This window comes from Ornithorhynchus anatinus, chromosome 1 (assembly GCF_004115215.2).
Source record: "Ornithorhynchus anatinus isolate Pmale09 chromosome 1, mOrnAna1.pri.v4, whole genome shotgun sequence".
Lineage (NCBI taxonomy): Eukaryota > Metazoa > Chordata > Mammalia > Monotremata > Ornithorhynchidae > Ornithorhynchus > Ornithorhynchus anatinus.
Genome location: NC_041728.1, coordinates 123663105 through 123682423, shown reverse-complemented (window position 1 = coordinate 123682423; position 19319 = coordinate 123663105). Strand labels below are relative to the sequence as shown.

Here is a 19319-nt window from a genome sequence, read left to right as displayed (position 1 = left end):
CCCCCACTTCTAATGATAATAATGGTTATTCTTGATATAATAATAATAATGTTGGTATTTGTTAAGCGCTACTATGTGCCAAGCACTGTTCTAAGTGCTGGTAATCAGGTAAACGAGGTAATCAGGTTGTCCCACATAGGGCTCACAGTCTTCATTCTCATTTTTTACAGATGAGGTAACTGAGGCACAGAGAAGTTAAGTGACTTCCCCAAAGTCACACAGCTGACAGGCGGCAGAGCGGGGATTCGAGCCTGTGACCTCTGACTCCCAGGCCTGGGCTCTTTCCACTGAGTCATGCTGCTTACTTGTTGCTTTCTTCCACTCAAAAATGAGTAGACTTATGTTCAGTATATTCTTTTCATAATATTTTTCAGTATCAGTGAGAGAGTGTTCTTTGGCAAACTAAGCCTAATTCAAGTGTACCCCTGATTTGAAAATGCACTGGTATAGAAATCCGTAATAAACAAAAAATGCAGCACCATGACAGGGTTGGAAAAAAATGCAAGAACAGAGGCTTTCATTGAATTAAATATTAAAATGAATGACAAAATCAATACTGTAATTTATAATATAATACACCATCTGGTTTTGAATGCTTTTCCATTTATTTTATGTTTCTTTCAGTGACTGCAATTTGCTGCCCAGTTTAATATGGACAATGCATGGAAGCAATTGCTGAAGATGGGAGGCTTAAAGGCTTTAGCTACTTGAGGCTTGGGAGAGTGTTTAGCACTCAATATCAAAGTGGGAGGAGGGGTTGATTTTAGAGTCAGATGAATATGAAATTGGAGAGTTTGGTTCTTGTTCTAGTAATTTAATTAAAATTTATGAACCCATCTTATTTTGCCTCTAGATATTTCGGTTTCCTCATCTGTAAAATGGATATGAACTACCTGTTTTTCCTTTCCTCTTAGACTTTCAGCCTTGTTTGGGACAGGAACTGTCTGATTTGATTAGCTTGTATCTTCCCCAGTGCATGGCAAAGTGTTCGGCACATAGTAAGCACTAAATAATACCTTTCTGTACTGCCAGAAAAGGCTAGCATTTCAGTCTTGAAACAAAGATGAAGAGAAAATATTAAAACAGAGTCCAAAGACGAAAGAGTATATAAAATTCTAGAGTTGTGATTACTACACTTTTTAGTACTTCTGTTTTTAATCACTATTAGTATCTGGAATTCTAAATACTTTGATTTTTTCCAACTTTTCTCCCATTAATTTCCTCTCTTCAGCTCACATATTTCCTGTGAGGTAGAGAAAGTCAGGATAAATTGACAATATCTGCATTTTTAAATGAATATACAGGGGCATATAGAGGCTAAGTAGATTAGCAGCATGGCTTAGTGGAAAGCGCAAGGGCTTGGGAGTCAGAGGTCATGAGTTCTAATTCCGGCTTCGCCACTTGTCAGCTCTGTGACTTTGAGCAAGTTACTTAACTTCTCTGTGCCTCAGTTACCTTATCTGTAAAATGAGGATTAAGAATGTGAGCCCCACAGGGGGCAACCTGATTACCTTGTATCTACCAGAGCTTAGAACAGTGCTTGGCACTTAACAAATACCATCATTATTATTATCTTTATTATTGGCCATCATCGCTCAGTGACTTATGGGACAGCAAGGACCAGCACCTGTCGAATTAGAGCCCTCCACCTTTCTCACTGTACTATTGTGCTATTTATAGTATTAAAATTAGAAGCACTTCATTCAATCATATTTATTGAGTGCTTACTGTGTGCAGAACACTGTACTAAGCGCTTAAGCAATGGCCTGATTACCCCAGTGCTGTCTTCTCCCTCCACAACAAGGAGGGAGTGTGCTAGTCCCTCCTGTAGCACAACTGTGCTAGTCCAGTTTATCATTTTGGAACAGAAGATACAAGGGGAAGTCCAAATGTTAAAGAACAAACGACCATTTGGATCTCATAGATTAGCTCTCAGGGGAGGGATGAAGAGTCTGATACTAGTGGCAAAAGTGATTTAGGAAAATTCCTCAAAGAGCTCATTAAGATGAGTTCACATTCTGCAAGCACTCCACAGTTACTGAGAAGTCTGTACATTGCCGGCCAGTGAAGGGGTCTCTAAAAGGAATATTGGGTCCCAATTACTCATGCACAGCGCTAGAAGATAAGTGCGATGTGCTTTAAAAAATTTGATAGCTGAAGGAGAGTCAGAACTAGAGAGTACCTTACTATGACTGGTCACTTACTTTTCCAGGGTCATAGTCTCTTGCGTCCAAATGTACCATGTCAGATAGTCCCTTCTTTAGCTTTAACAGGACCTAGGGAAAGGTATCTTATATGACTCCCTATTAAACAATATGGTAAATTTATTTTAGCCATTCTTGATGGTATTTGGTGCAGATGATGCTCATATAATGCAAAAAGCATGGAATTAATTAATCAACTACATAATATTATTTTTATTTACATGTATTGCCACGGATCAATTTTCTCAGAAAAGTTCAGTTCTGGATCCCCTTCCATATTTCAATCTACATTTACTTCTTCCTCAGGGAGTGCTATGGCTCTCAAGGTTTCAAGTACCACCTCTAAGAGGATGACTCCCAAGACTGTGAGCTCATCTCTAGACTGAGAGCTCATTGTGGGCAGGGATTGTCTCTCTTTATTGTTGTATTGTTCTTTCCAAGTGCTTAGTACAGTGCTCTGCACACAGTAAGAGCTCAATAAATACAATTGAATAAATGAATGACTCCCAGACCTGCCCCAACCTTTTTCCTCCTTTGACTGTCACATCTCTTTCTACCTCCAAAAATGTTCCACCCACACCGCAAGCTCTACAGGTCCCAAACCAAACTCTACCCTCCCAAATCAACTCCTCCACCTGAACTTATCACTGTTGACAACACCAGCATCTTCCTCATCTCTCAGGTCCATGTCTCTGGCATTATCTTGGACTCCTCTGTCTCTTTCAATCTCCATACTCGGTCTTTACCAAATCCTGTCGTTTCTTGCTCCACAACGTCTCCAGAATCTGCCCCTTCATCTCCATATAATCTGCCAATCAAACCCTGCCTTCCTCACTGTGTTACGAGTCCATAACCTCAGCATTATCCTCAACTCATTTCTCTCATTCAACCTGCATATTCACTCTGTAACCAAATCCTGTCAGTTCTATTTTCACAACATCTCTAGACTCTACCTTTCCCTTCAGTCTATCTCGCTGACCAAAATACTTTTCATATCTCCCCTTGATTTCTTCTTCAGCCTCCTGGCTGACCGGCCTGCATCTTGTCTCTCTCATGTCTAGTCCTCACTTCACTCTACTGCCCGGATCATTTTTCTTAGAAAAGCTCAGTCCATGTCTCCCCACTTCTAAAAACCTCCAGGGGTTGCCCAACCAACTCCTCATCAAACAGAAACTTTTCACCTTTGGCTCTAAAGCACTCAATCAGCTCTTCCCCAGCTACCTCATCTCACTGATCACTACAGTCCTGCTCACATACTTTTCTCCTCTAACACATATGGCTCATCTCCTTCAAGAGGGCTTCCCTGACAAAAAAACCCCACTTTCCTCCTCTCTCATTCCCTTCTGTGCTGCCCTGACTTGCTCCCTTTGTTCTTCCCCCATCCCAGTCCCAACAGCATTTATGTACATAGCTGTAATTCATTCATTTGTATTGATGTCTGTCTCCTTCCCTCTAGATTGTAGGCTCCTAGGGGCAGGGAATGTATCTCTTTATTGGTGTATTGTACTTTCTCTGCATACAGTAAGTATTCAATAAATACGATTGAGTGAATAAATGAATGAATGAATACTCTCTGAACCTCAATCTCATCTTTTTAGCCACCAATCTTTGAACCACATCCCTGCTCTGGTCTGGGATCCCTTCTGTTTCATTTCCAGTAGACTACCACTCTCCCCACCTTCAAAGCGCTATTAAAATCACATCTCCTCCAAGAGGCCTTCCCTCACCATGCTCTGATTTCCCCTACTCCCTCTCCCTTTTGCATTATCTATTCCCTTGGATGTGTACACTTTAAGCACTTGATAGTCACCCCAACCCTAGACCCACAGTTCTTACATACATATCCTCATACTCTCTGTAATTTATTTTAATGTCTGTCTCCCACTTTAGACGGTAAACCTCTTATAGGCAGGGACTGTGTCCATCAACTTTATAGAACTGTAGTGATTGTAAAGAGAAGCAGTGTGATCTGGGAGTCTGAGGAACTGGATTATAATCCCTGCTCCATCATTTGTCTTCTGTGAGACCTTGGTAAGTCACTTAAGTTCTCTGTACCTCAGTTACCTCATCTGTAAAATGGGGATTAAGACTGGAAGCCCCATGTGGGACATGGACTTTGTGTACCTGATTATTTTGTATCTCCCCCAGTGTTTAGTACAGGCCTGACACATAGTAAGGACTAGACACGTACCATAAAAAAAATAAGCAAAAAGCCCCAACAGTAATAATAGTGATCCTTTTGGTATTTGTTGAGCATTTTCCATGAGTCAAGCAGTGTACTAAGCATTAGGGTAGATACAAGGTAATTAAATCGGACCCAATCTCTGTCCCATTAGGGACTCACAATCTGAGTATGAGGAAGAACAGATGTAGACATCATTTTACAGATGAGGAAACTGAAGCACGGAGAAGTGAAATGACTTGTTCAAGGTCACACAGCAGGCAAGTGGCAGACCTGGGATTTAATCCCATGCTCATTTCTTTAGGCCCCTCTGTTTCTCTGATGTAATTTCCCAAGCACTTATGACCATGCTCTGCACCCAGTAAGTGCTCAATAAATACCACTGATTGACTGACTGATATTCAACAGTTCACAGATCTCCCCATCTCTAAAGCCCTTCTAAAATCACAACTCCTCCATTGATTTCTAATCTCTTCAGAATTTATCCCCTCAAGTGCCACCTGAATGCCATCTAAGAATCAATGATCAATCAATGGTATTTATTAAACACTTATGTGTGCAGAGTATGGTATTAATTACTTGGTAAAGTACAATACAGTGGAGTTGGTAGACACAATCCCTGCCCACAGGAGTTCACACTTTGAAGATGTAGACATACATTAAAATAAATTAAAGATAGGGGAAATAGTGTAAGGATAGTTACATAAATGTTGTGGGGCAGGGGTGAATATGAAAGTGCTTAAGGGGTACACAGCCGAGTGCATAATTAACAAAGGAGGGAAGACAGTAGAGGAAATGAGGGCTTTTTGTCAGGGAAGACCTCTTGGAGGAGATATGATTTTAGGAGGGTTTTGAAGGAGAGACTGGCAGCCTGTTGAATATTAAATACAGTGCTTTGCACATAGTAAACACTCAGTAATTTCCACTGATGATGATGGTGATGATAATGGAATGGGAGAGACTTTTAGGCCCAAAGAAGGACGTGGTCAAGGGGTCAGGTGTGGGATAGAAGAAATTTAAGTACACAGTGTATGGTGGCGATAGAGGAATGGAGTGTGTGGATTTTTTAAATGCTATTTGTTAAGTGCCTACTAAGTGGCAGACACTGTAATAAGTGCTGGGGTAGATACAAGCTAATCAGGTTGGACACAGTTCATGTCCCACTTGGTGCTCACAGTCTTAATCCCCATTTTACAGATGAGGTAACTGAGGCACAGGGAAGTGAAATGACTTCCCCAAGGTCATCCAGCAGACAAATGGCAGAGCTGGGTTATAATCAGGTCCTTCTGATTCCCAGGCCCATGCTCTGTCCACTAGGCCGTGCTTGGTTACAGTAGGACTTGGTCATTCTCAACCCCCTGCAACAGTTATGTGCAAATCTTACATACTCTTTACTTCAGTGGTAATTCACCTACATATCCCCTCTTCCTTCTTTCTCCTTAGGTATCTGTTTCTCCCACTAGATTGTAAACCTCTCTAGGGAAGAAATCATGTCTGCTAACACTACTGTACATTCCCAAGCATGTCAACAGTGCTCTGCATGCAGTAGGTGCTTAGTAAATATGACTGGTTGACTGACAGACGAGACAGGCCTGGAGAGGTAGTGGCGGTGATGTGGCAGTGGCAGACCTGCAGCTGCTGCCGCCAGCACCCAGGAAGAGGGACTGGGATGGCCGCAAGCCACTGTCAACCCTTCAACGGGCACAGTGCAGTCATGGGAAGCTGTGTGGTTTAGTGGAAGAGCATGGGCCTGGGAGTCAGAAGGACCTGGGCCCTAATCCCGGCTCCTCCTCTTGTCTGCTGTGTGACCCTGGGCTAGGCACCTCTCTTCTCTGGGCCTCAGTTACCTCACCTGTAAAATGGGGATTAAGACTGTGAGCCCCATGAGGGACAGGGACTGTGTCCAACCTGATTAGCTTGTATCTACCCCAGTGCTTAGAGCAGTGCCTGTCAAAGAGTAAGCACATAACAAACACCATAAAAAAAGCACCCTGCACATCTCAAGCTACATTATATTTCTGGTGCCCATCCGGTCTCACCTGCCCACACTTTCACCCTCAAGGATAGCCTCACCATCGGAGCAACCTCCCAGTCTCCTCACATCTCTCCTGATAATGATAATAATACTGATAATTATGGTATTTGTTAAATGCTTAATATGTGCCAGCCACTGTACTAAATGCTTTGGTGGATACAAGGAAATGGAGTTGGGCTCATAGTGTCAATCTCCATTTTACAAATGAGGTAACTGAGGCACAGAAAAACAAAGTGACTTGCCCAGGATCACACAGCAGACAAGTAGCAGAGCCAGGATTAGAACCCATGACCTTCTGACTCCAAGGCCTGTGCTATATCCACTACACCATGATGCAAGGCCTGCCTATAAAGAGGGAGATGAAGCTGTGGTGCATTGCATCATTCATTCATTCAGTTCACTCAATCATGTTTACTGAGTGCTCACTGTGCACAGAGCACTACATTTTAACACTTAACAAATACTATTATTATTATTATTATTATTTTTCTAAGGCCAGGTTCTGTCTCTGACGTTGTAGAAACTCTGATCCTGGTGTTCTCATGTCATGGCAGAGTTACACCTTTGTGTATGGTACAACAATAAACAGACACATTCCCTGCCCACAGCGAGTTTAAAGTCTAGGACTGGGGGAACAGACATCAATACAAATGCATAAATTACAAATTTGTATGTAAGTGCTGTAGGGTCGGGAGGGAAGAAGAACAGAGGGAGAAAGGCAGGGTCATGTCAAAGGAAATGGGAGAAGAGGAAAGGGAGGTTTAGTCTGGGAAGGCCTCCCGGAGGACACGTGCCCTCAACAAGGCTTTGAAGGGGGGAGAGTAAGGACCCCCTCCACTCCCAGCTGAGCCCTGGAAAAAAGTAGTTGGGTGCTGGCAAATTCTGTCCTCAGTGGCTCCAGGACTTTGGGATGAAGTCTGGGGCAGCTGCAGAGCTCGATACCAGGAACGGCAGCGGGGCTAGACTAGAAGCTTCCAAATAATCTGCACTGCAGTAGTTAGCCTGGCACCAGAGAAGCAGCATGCCTTAGTTGATAGAGCCCAGGACTGGGAGTAAGAAGGTCATTGGTTCTAATTCTGGCTCTGCCACTTTGCTGTATGATCTTGGGCAAGTCACTTCACTTCTCTGTGCCTCAGTTTCCTCATCTGTAAAATGGAGATTAAGACTGTAAGCCCCATTTGGGACAGGGACTTTGTCCAACCCAATTATCTTGTATCTGCCTCAGCACTTAGAACAGTAGCTGGCACATAGTAAGAGCTTAACAAATACCATTATTATTATTTTGCTGGGGCCAGGTTCTGACTCTGAAGTTGTGGAAACTCTGATCCTGATGTTCATTCATTCATTCATTCAATAGTATTTATTGAGCGCTTACTATGTGCAGAGCACTGTACTAAGCGCTTGGGATGAACAAGTCGGCAACAGATAGAGACAGTCCCTGCCGTTTGACGGGCTTACAGTCTAATCGGGGGAGATGGACAGACAAGAACAATGGCACTAAACAGCGTCAAGGGGAAGAACATCTCGTAAAAACAATGGCAACTAAATAGAATCAAGATGTTCTTATGTCATGGCAGAGTTACACCTTCTTTAACAATGACAACAGCAAAACAGATTAATACAAACATCAGACCTGCCTAAATCCTTGGGGATATGGTGTAAGGGGAAGGAAAAATATTCCTAGCCAGTGGTGTCGCTATGGGTTCGAAATGACTCGATGGCGTAAGACAAGACAAGACCGCTACCTAGCAAAGCTGAAATTTGCTCGCCAATTCTACCTAGCCATTACTAACTTCAGTCACGAAGGTAGCAGAAGAAAATCACAATGTAAAGAATCGAAACCAAAAGGGCCATTTCAAATTATTGTCCAATAAAACTCCCCAGTGGGAAGTCAGGTAGATAAGAAGTTTTTGGTGTTACTGTCAACATTATCATCCTATAAATCAGACAAAATCAACTATCAGATGAATCAGCTAATGCCCTCAGCTTTCAGGGCGATAAGATTGTGAATCTGACAGAGCAGAGCGATAAGGAATACTCTGTATATTTCCCTCCCCCAACCAGATGCTAAGGGACTTAAAATATCACAACATAAACTCCCACTGCATTATTTTAGTCTAAAGTAGACACTGCTTTGGGATCACCTGTGTCCTTGATGCATCAGAAAAATGGCTGAAGTAAGTACAGCTTTGCTAAGTAGTATTGTCTTATGCCGTAGAGTTGTTTCTGACCCAGAGCGACACCGCAGACACATTTCTCTCAGAACGCCCCACTCTCCATCTGCAGTCATTCTGGTAGAGCATCCGTCCAGTTTTCATGATAAAAATACGGAAGTGATTTACCATTGCTGCCTTCCGCGCAGTAAACTCGAGTCTCCGCCTTTGACTCTCTCCCGTGCCGCTGCTGCCCAGTAAGGGTGAGTTTTGACTTGTAGCAGATTGCCTTTCCCTGGCTAGCCACTGGCCAAGCTAGGAATGGAATGGGTATGCCTCTGCTTGACTCTCCCTCCCATAGCCGAGACTAGTAGAGTCCTGGAAACTCTTCAGGTGCGACCCTGAGAGGTGAGGTAATAGTAGCAATGACATTTATTCAATGTCCACTGGGGGTAACGTATTATACTAAGCACTTTGGAGGATGGGGAGATAGACAGGCAAATATTTATAAGTAGGGTAATCAGCCTAAGAATTGAACGAACAATTGAATAAACACCTATTGAAAAAGGCAATAACTTCCACTTCTGACTGACTTTCATTTATGATTTGGTATAAGATGTAAATTGTATGAATGTACACAGAGATCCAAACGCATTGACATATTTTAAAAAGGGTAAAGTAGAACCACCACTAACTTATCATTATCATTTGTAACAAAGTGTCTGGAAATTATATAAATGAAAATTATTCAATCTAATGAAGGAAAACATAGCCATCTTATCACTCTGGATGGGCCAATCTGAAAACCTATTTTGATAAACCATTCTCTGGAACTGTGGAATGGGGCACAGTGATGGAATGGGGCACAGTGACTCTTCTCCTCCATCCTGTTTTATGAAAGGAGATTGCTTTATATATTTTGGCCCGAGCATTGTCAACATGCATTGTTTATTTCTCCTAGTTCTAAATCCATATGGTGCTTTCTGGAAATCATTTGATACATAACTTTCTCTAGCAGTGTTGAATATAGATGACAGAAGAAAGTAGCTTTTTTTGGTTTCAATTATCAACTTTCACAGTCTACATTGATCAAATTATTGTCAAATCGCTACTTCACTCTAACATAAGAAATGCTATAACTGGGAGAGACCAAAATAGTCCATACTGTGTGATGGTTGCGTTTCTTGGGAGCCATTCCAGCAATGAGGGATGTGCCATGTTACATTCTTAACTTTCTCTCTCCGTCTCTAACTCTCCTACAGTGTTTAGTGAGGTCCTGCCATATTCAGAGCACTGTGCTAGACATTGAGGAGAGTGCAACTGAGTTCAAAGTTAAGATCCCTGCCCTCGAGGAGTTTATAATCTAGCAAACTTAAACCCAAATCCTATCTTGCACCTACTGGGTAACCTCAGTCATACTCTGTTCTTTGAATAACAGGCAGGACCTGTTGTTTAACATAGTCAGTCCTGCTGGTTGAGCGCTTACTGTGTGCAGACCACTGTACTCAGGACTTGGAAGAGTACAGTTAGCAGAGCTGGTAGACCGGGTCCCTACCCGCCGTGAGTTCAACCTTTCCATCATAATTGGCACCATACTGTAGTCAGAATAAACCATCTCATCCAATCAACACAATTAACCCTGTGGGTTTTAGAAGTGATAGAAAACTTTGCTGGAGGATTTGATATGCAAATCTACTTAAGCATTTCTTTCATGTAAACATAGGTAAAAAGTGGAGAGTACATTCAGATGAAAGAAAGGTAAGCGCAAAGGGGGAGCAGAATTTTGCAGTATTGGGCCCATTCACACCTTCCCCCAAATCCCCTGTTGTTCATGGAAGGCTTCTGGGGAGATGTAAATCTAAAATTAAAAAAAAAAAAACCTGAGAAAAGAATCACCCAATACTGAAAAATTACTTCATAAAGCAAAATAAACTACCTTTCTTTAATTCCCAAAGCCTTGCCCTTTTTAATTTTTCTTCTCTCACACACACGAAAAACATTGAACTGAAATTTCTTAAATTTAGGTTCAGATCAAAGAGATTTGTTTGGAACAGCTTGAAGCAGAGGAAAGCAAATGGGCACTTGGAATCCCAGAACTATGAAAAGGAATAGTTTTAGATGGTGGATATATATATATATTTAGTTGAAATATTTTTTTTCTCCTCTGCCCTCCTGTAGCTTGTGGAAAAGTTGAAATTCAAAGTGTGGTTAATCCTCAGGCAAGTGCAAATGACAGGTGAAATACCAGGGAGAAATATGAGAATGCTGAACTCTTCCCTCATTTCAAGCACGTCAATCTGCATTGCAAGTGAAGTTGATCTATTCAAGGTCTGAGCTGGCCTCTCACAGCTCTTGCCGTGAGCAACCTCAGAGATTTGATCAGTCAGGCTGAGGGAGAGGTGAGGGGTCTAGTTTTAACCAGACAATCTTTCAAATCTATTGATCTTTCAGCAAATTTTAAGAGCCTGGCTCTTGTAATGAGGGTAAGAACTGCTTAACATCTTTTTTTTGATAGTGCAGCTATATGAGTACATCCTGGGATGAATACATTATAGGAGACACAGTAAATTGAATTTGAAGGACAGCAGATGGCGATTTCAAACTAAGAGAGTGCCCTAATATGAGCCAGCCTAACTTTTACAGCTAAGCAAGTTTGAGTGTGGTTATGACTTGAGTAAGCAACTAGGTGAAAATATTCTATGAGACTTGTATCCTACCAAAGGAGAGAGCTTTCTTCTAGACCCACTCCTGCAAACTCTACTCAGATGAAGCTAAAGCCAAAGCTAATGATAATAATAGTAATAATAATAAAAATTATAGTTTTTGGTAAGGGCTTACTAATTGCCAAATACTTTGCTAATTAAATCAGACACAGTCCATGACTCAGAGGGGGCTCGCAGTCTAAGGGGGAGGGAAAAGAGGCATTTAATCGAGACATTTAATCCCCATTTACAGATGAGGCAACTGATGTGCAAAGAAGGAAAGTGATTTGAACAAGACCACCCAGCAGACAAATGGCTGAGCCAGGATTAGAACCCAGGTCTCCTGACTCCCATTCCTGTGCAATTTCCACTAGTTCACCTTGCTTCTCAATTGGTGCAGATATTTCTTGACTGGAAATTGGTGGCTTCTTTATAGCTGGCATGTCTTAAGAGACATCAATAAATCAATCATTCGTATTTACTGAGCACTTAAAATTACTGAGCACTTACTGTGGGCAGAGCGGTATACTAAGGACCTACAAAGAGCTAGGAGACTAGAGTGGGGCACGGACATTAAAATAAGCAGATATATTATGAATATGTACACAAGTTCTGTGGGGATGAAGGAAGGGTGACTAAAGGGTACAAATCCAAGTGTGAAGGTGACATAGATGGGAGTGGGAGAAGAGGAACTGAGGGCTTAGTCCAGAAAAGCCTCCTGATGGAGATGTGCTTTTAATAAGGCTTTGAAGGTGGAGAGAGGGATCGTCTGTCAAACATAAAGAGAGAGGACGTTCCAGGCCAGAGGCGGGATGTGGGCGAGGGGTCAGTGGTGAGATAGACGAGAGCAAGGTACAGGGAGAAGATTGGCATTAGAAGAGTAAATTGTGTGATTGGGGTTGTAGTAGGAAATATATTTCCTCTAGACTGTAACCTCGTCGTGGGCAGGGAACGTGCCTACTAGATCTGTTATATTGTTCTCTCCCAAGTGCTTAGAACTATGCTCTGCACGCAGTAAGCGCTCAATGAATACCATTGATTGAGGTATATATGTATGTATATACGTATGTTTTCAACTCACACACATATTTCATAAAAAATATATTTGCAATAATGTACAATATTTCTTTCTCTCCCCCTCCCTCCAAGCTCATATCTCCTCCTGTCTTCAGGACATCTCCACCTGTATGTCTGCCTGCCACCTAAAACTCAACATGTCCAAGACTGAGCTCCTTATCTTCACTCCCAAACCCTGTCCTCTCCCTGACTTCCCTGTCACTGTGGATGTCACTACCATCCTTCCCGTCTCACAGGCCTGCAACCTTGGTGTCATCCTTGACACTGCTGTCTCATTCACCCCACGCATCCAATCCTTCACCAAAACCAGCTGGTCTCATCCTCACAACATTGCCAAGATCCACCCTTTCCTCTCCATCCAAACTACTACCTTGCTGGTACCAGCTCTCATAATGTCCAGACTGGATTATTGCATCAGCCTCCTCTCTGATCTCCCATCCTCCTGTCTCTCCCTCTTCCAGTCTATTCTTCATTCCGCTACCAGAATAATCTTTATCCAGAAATGCTCTGGGTGCGTCACTCCCTTCCTCAAAAACCTCCAGTGGTTGCCTATCAACCTTTGCATGAAACAAAAACTCCTCACTCTTGGTTTCAAAGCTCTCATCCCCTTGCCCCCTCCTACCTCACCTCCCTTCTCTCCTTCTAAGCCCAGCCCGCACACTCCACTCCTCTCTGCCGCTCATCTCCTCATGGTCCCTCGTTCTTGCCTGTCCCGCTGCCGACCCCGACTCACGTCCTACCACTGACCTGGAATGCCCTCCCTCCTCACATCCCCCAAACTAACTCTCTTCCCTTCTTCAAAGCCCTGCTGAAAGCTCCCAGGAGACCTTCCCAGACTGAGCCCTCCCTTTCCCTCTGCCCCTCCTCCCCTCCTCATTCCCCCTACTCCCTCCCTCTGCTCTTCCCTCTTCCCCTTCCCACATCACTTGTGCATATTTGAATATATTGTTTATTACTCTATTTTATTTATGATTTAGAGAAGCAGTGTAACTCAGTGGAAAGAGCTCGGCCTTGGGTGTCAGAGGTCATGGGTTCAAATTCCTACTCTGCCCCTTGTCAGCTGTGACTGTGGGCAAGTCACTTCACTTCTCTGTGCCTCAGTTCCCTCATCTGTAAAATGGGGATGAAGACTGTGAGCCTCACGTGGGACAACCTCATTCCTCTGTATCTACCCCAGCACTTAGAACAGTGCTCTGCACGTAGTAAGTGTTTAACAAGTACCAACATTATTAATGATGTGCATATATCTATGATTCTATTTACCTTAATGATATTGATGCCTGACTACTTGTTTTGTTTTGTTGGCTGTCTCCCCAGTTTAGACTGTGAGCTGTTGTTGGGCAGGGATTGTCTCTATCTGTTCCGGAATTGTACACTGCAAGTGCTTGGTACAGGGCTCTACACATAGTAAGCTCTCAGTAAATAATAATGTTGGTATTTGTTAAGCACTTACTATGTGCCGAGCACTGTTCTAAGCGCTGGGGTAGACATAGGGGAATCAGGTTGTCCCACATGGGGCTCACAGTCTTAATCCCCATTTTACAGATGAGGGAACTGAGGCACAGAGAAGTTAAGTGACTTGCCCACAGTCACACAGCCGACAAGTGGCAGAGCTGGGATTCGAACTCATGAGCCCTGACTCCAAAGCCCATGCTCTTTCCACTGAGCCACGCTGCTTCTCCAAGTAAATACAATTGAATGAATGAATGAACATGACTACTCCCATATCTCTGTGACTAGCTTTGATCACAGGCTGCTACCTAGGTCTTACCACCAATCTAAAGGCATTTGGAAAAGAAAAATTTCTCACAAATTGAAAAAATATTGATCTAAAATGGTATTACCCTGCTCCATGTCTCCAGTTTGAATAACCTTAATTAGATGTAGGCTGTTTGTAATGGTACAACAACTTCATGGGTTCTGGTGAACCCTAGATACTTCTCAATTTTGGACTGTAGTAAGTAGGAGCCTTTGTTTTCAACTGTAATAATGAGATACAATCCTTGCCCTGAATGAACTCAGTGTGACAAATAATAATAATAATAAGGGTATTTATTAAGTGCTTATTATATGCCAGGCACTGTACTAATCACTGGGGTTGATACAAGCAAATCGGGTTGGACACAGTCCCTGCCCGTATGGGGTTTACAGTCTCAATCCCCAATTTACAAATGCGGTAATTGATGCCCAGAGAAGTGAAGTGACTTTCCCAAGGTCACACAGCAGACAAGTGGAGGAGCTGGGATTGGAATCCATGACCTTCTGACTCCCAGGCCTGTGCTCTATCCACTTTGACAAATGAAACTGGGTAGTGCTATAGCACTCTTCCTTGAGTATTGCGGGAATTCTGCTAGCTACATCAACATCTCTTTGAATAAATTTGAAAACAGGCCCACTCTCATCTGTATTGTAATTCACCAAGATTCTTAGGATACTCCATGATGGAATACTTGCTTTAGTTAGCGATCCTGGAATCCCTATCTGACCTGTTTCCATTTCCCAGTCAGAGTGACCTAACCTTCATTCCCTCTTCTCCCACTCCCCTCTGCACAGCCCTTGCACATGGATTTGCTCCCTTTTTTCACCCCTCCCTCAGCCCCACAGCACTTACGTATATATCTGTATTCATTTATTTATTTATATTAACGCCTGTCTCCCCTTCTATATTGTAGGATCAATACGGGCAGGGAGCGTGTCTACCAATTCTGTTATATCATACCCTCCCAAGCGCTTTGTACTGTGCTCTGCACACAGTGGGCTCTCAATAAATAGACTTGGCAGATGCAGTCCCTCCCCACAAGGAGTTTGCAGTCTATAGGGATAGAAAACAGATCCCAAAGACCAGCATGATCTTTAAAAAACTGCAATACAGAGTGTAGCTACAACAGGAAACAGCATGGCCTAGAAGAAAGAGCCTGGCCCGGGGAGTCAGAGTATCTGTATTCTAATCCTGTCTCTGCCACGTGTCTGCTGTATAGCTTTGGGCAAGTCACTGACCTTTTCTGTGCCTCAGTTCCCTCATCTGTGAAATGGGGACTAAGACCATGAGCCCAATGTGGGACATGGACTATATCGAACATGATTAGCCTACCTACATCTACCCCGGTGCTTAGTACAGTTCTGGGTACATGGTGAGCACTTTACAAATACCATAAAAAATGGGACATCAAATACCGTATTAAGTTAAAGGTCTACAAGTCTATAAGACTTACAGTGTCAAACCTACCATGTGACTGTGAGACCTAAAACGCTTATAGAAGACATTCATTCATTCAGTTGTGTTTATTGAACACTTACTGTGTGTAGAGCACTGTACTAAGCGTTTGGAAAGTACAATTCAGCAACAGAGACAATCCCTACCCAAATGTGGGCTCATCGTCTAGAAGTGGGGAGACAGACAACAAAACAAGTAAGCAGGCATCGATAGCAGCATTATAAATCAATATAACTAGAGATATATAAACATCATTAATAAAATAAATAGAATAATAAATATGTACATATATACACAAGTTCCATGGGGCATGGAAGGGGTTAGAACAGAGGGAGGGAGTAGAGGCGATTGGGAGGGAAGGAGGAGCAGAGGAAAATCTGGGAAGGCCTCCTGGAGGAGGTGAGCTTTCAGTAGGGCTTTGAAGGGGGGAAGTGTGCTAGTTTGGCGGGTGTGAGGAGAGAGGCCATTCCAGGCCAGAGGTATGATGTGGGGCAGTGGTTGACGGCGGGACAGGCGAGAACGAGACACAGTGAGAAGGTTAGCGGCAGAGTAGTGGAGTATATGGGCTGGGCTGTAGGTATGATGTGGGGCAGTGGTTGACGGCGGGACAGGCGAGAACGAGACACAGTGAGAAGGTTAGCGGCAGAGTAGCGGAGTATATGGGCTGGGCTGTAGAAGGAGAGAAGGGAGGTGAGGTAGGAGGATGCAAGGTGATGGAGAGCTTTGAGGCCATTAGTGAGGAGTTTGGGCTTGATAAGGAGGTTGATAGGCAACCACTGGAGATTTTTGAGGAGAGAGGTGACATGCCCAGACCATTTCTAGAGAAAGATAATCTGGGAAGCAGAGTGAAGCATAGTCTGAAGTGGGGAGAGACAGGAGGTTGGGAGATCAGAAAGGAGGTTGAGGTAGCAATCCAGTCGGGATATGATGAGTGATTGTACTAACAAGGTAGCAGTTTGGATGGAGAGGAGGCGATGTTGTGAAGGTTAAATCGGCAGGTTTTGGTGACAGATTGTATGTGGGGTGAATGAGAGAGCTGAGTCAAGGATGACATCAAAGTTGCAGACTTGTGAGATGGGAGGATGGTAGTGCTGCCCACAGTGATAGAAAAGTCAGGGAGAGGACAAGGTTTGGGAGGGAAGATAAGGAGCTCAGTCTTGGACATGTTGAGTTTTAGGTGGCGGGAGGACATCCAGGTGGGGATGTCCTGAAGGCAGGAGGAGATGTCATCCTGGAAGAAGGGAGAGGGAACAGGGGAGGAGATGTAGATATGGTTATCAAAGACATGTCCAGCTCCTGGAGAAATTTCAGCAACATCATCTTTGAGCAATATTCCACTTTAAATGAAAGAATAAGCTTACTCATTATTTCCTAAAATGCAGTCAGCTTACTCGCAACAAAGTAATCCCATCGCAATGCAGTACTGCTGGGTGGCATATGCAAGAAGAAAGGATGACAGCAGGATACCCAATAGCTGCTAGAGAGGGAACAGGAAAGGAACATACACATCCCAGGAGAGGAAAAAATATAGGTTTTGAAAATACAGTGAGGCATAGCCTCGAACTGTTTTTGGAGAGGAAAGGACTGTTGGGAGATCACAACCACAAACAATTCTAGTAGGAGGAAATGGATGGACAGTTGCTCTAGAGCAAAGACTTCATGAAAACAAGGAGAAAATGAAGATTTGAAAACAGACACAAACCCACCAACTCCCTAAGGATCTGCTTGGCACATAGGAAGCTCTTAATAAATACCACCTTTATTATTTCTCTTAATAAACAATGTGGGAACAATGTGGGAGGTTCTATTGATCTCACATTGACCTTTGAGCGCTATTTACATATGTAAGTAGGTCTCCACCACCAATCAATCAGTAAATCAATTGTATTGTATTGAGTGTGTACAGCCCTGCACTGTAAGCATTTTGGAAAGTACAATGCAACAGAGTTGGTAGTTATGATCCCTGCCCACAAGGAGGTTACAGTCTAGAAGAAGATGGCATTTTATCAGCATCCAGTATGAAGGATATATATCTAAGTGTGTAAAGGGATAGATCTCAGTTGGTTACTGGTGTGCTAGCTCCGATGTGACTCTCTAATGACATGAGCAAGCTAGATTCATCTAGTTTCTTATCATCTAGAGAAGCAGTGGGGCTTAGTGGAAAGATCACAGGCTTGGGAGTTAGAAGTCTCGGGTTCTAATCCTGACTTGGCCACTTGTCTGCAGTGTGACTTTGGACAAGTCACTTAACTTCTCTGTGCCTCAGTTCCCTCATCTATATAATGGGGATTGACTGTGAACCCCACATGGGACAACCTAATTACCTCTGCACTTAGAAAGTGCTTGGCACATAGTAAGCACTTAACAAATACCATTATTATTATTATCTTTTCTCAGGTATGGAGCTCTTATTTAAACTTATATCCCTAATATTGATCCTTCTAGAATGTAAGCTCATTGTGGGCAGGGAACTTGTCTACCAACTCTGTTGTATGGTACTCTCCCAAGTACAGTGTTTGCACACAAAGTGCTCAATAAATATCACTGATTGATCTGCTGAACCTTTGTCCATTACATAAGATAATACAATTTTTAGAGGGTACCACAATTGAAAATTTGATCCTCCCCAATTAGGTTTTATCTTAAAAAAACACAGAGCAGCATGGCCTAGTGTACAGAACATAGGCCTGGGAGTCAGAAGGCCCTGGATTCTAATCCTAGCTCTGCCACTTGTCTTTTGTGTGACCTTGGGTGAATCTCTTCACTTCTCTGGGACTGTTACCTCATCTATAAAATGGGGATTGAGACTTTGGGCCCTATATGGGACAGAGATTGTATCCAACCCAAATATTTGGTATCTACCCCAGGGCTTAGTATAGTGCCTGGCCCATAGTAGGTGCTTAAAAGATACTCTTATTATTGTCTTCTCCCTAAAGTCTTCCTAGGTCACCCCCTTTTAGTCCAGATAACACCAATAACTACACTGGCCATTTGTCACTAGCCATAGCTCTACAACATATGTATATATGCTATGTTTCTGAGTTAAAATGCTTAGGAACTTTATAATTCTGACATTCTTCTTTTATGTTTAGTTCTGTCTGGGTCCTAGCTACCCTCAAGGTGGTAAACTCTTTCAGCAAGGGGTCTCTGTCTTTCTCATTTAAAGTAATTTCTCCAGGGGCCGGTCTGACGGGATCCTCGGTGTAACTAGGGTGAGGGCCTGGAGAAGGCAAAAGTAGGGGACAGAGAACTACATCTGTGCTGGCTGCCATAAAGCGTGATTAGCTCCAGCAGAACAGCTCTTCTAGGGAGAGATTTTTAAATGAGGCCACATTGCTTAGCTATTTTCATACATTCTCTTTTATTCCTTTTTATAAAAAAGGCATGAGCCATCTTTCAGAATATATTCCTGAAAGTAATCTGCTGTGTGCCTCACTGACAGTCATTTAAGACAAATAAAATGGAATAGAACTCCAACAATCAGCATCCAACAGGGAATTTTGCTTCTGATTTCTAGCAAAACCTTATTTCAGCTCTATTTATGGTTACATTCAGATCCTTTCCCCACCCATTGACTTCCCTCTGATTTTCAAAATATTGAAGTCCCTGACAAGAAGCTCTTTTCTCAAGATTGCTAATCCATCTGGGGGCCTCTGAGTCAGTGTCCTAGAGTGGATAGAGCATACGACTAGTATTTGGGATGGAAAGGTCTAATTTGCCGGACTCTGACTAGCTGGGTGAGTCTGGGCATG

At 43.0% G+C, this 19319-nt stretch overlaps 1 protein-coding gene and 1 non-coding gene across 3 annotated transcripts in view; one reads left to right on the top strand and one right to left on the bottom strand.

The window, feature by feature from the left end:
* Positions 1–19319, top strand: part of LOC103171455 (claudin-15-like) — a 54766-nt gene that overhangs the window by 16366 nt on the left and 19081 nt on the right. The gene's annotated exons all lie outside the window — the stretch shown is intronic.
* Positions 8848–8985, bottom strand: LOC114817786. Its single transcript, XR_003765643.1, has one exon. It is a non-coding gene; the product is annotated as a small nucleolar RNA SNORA7 (small nucleolar RNA).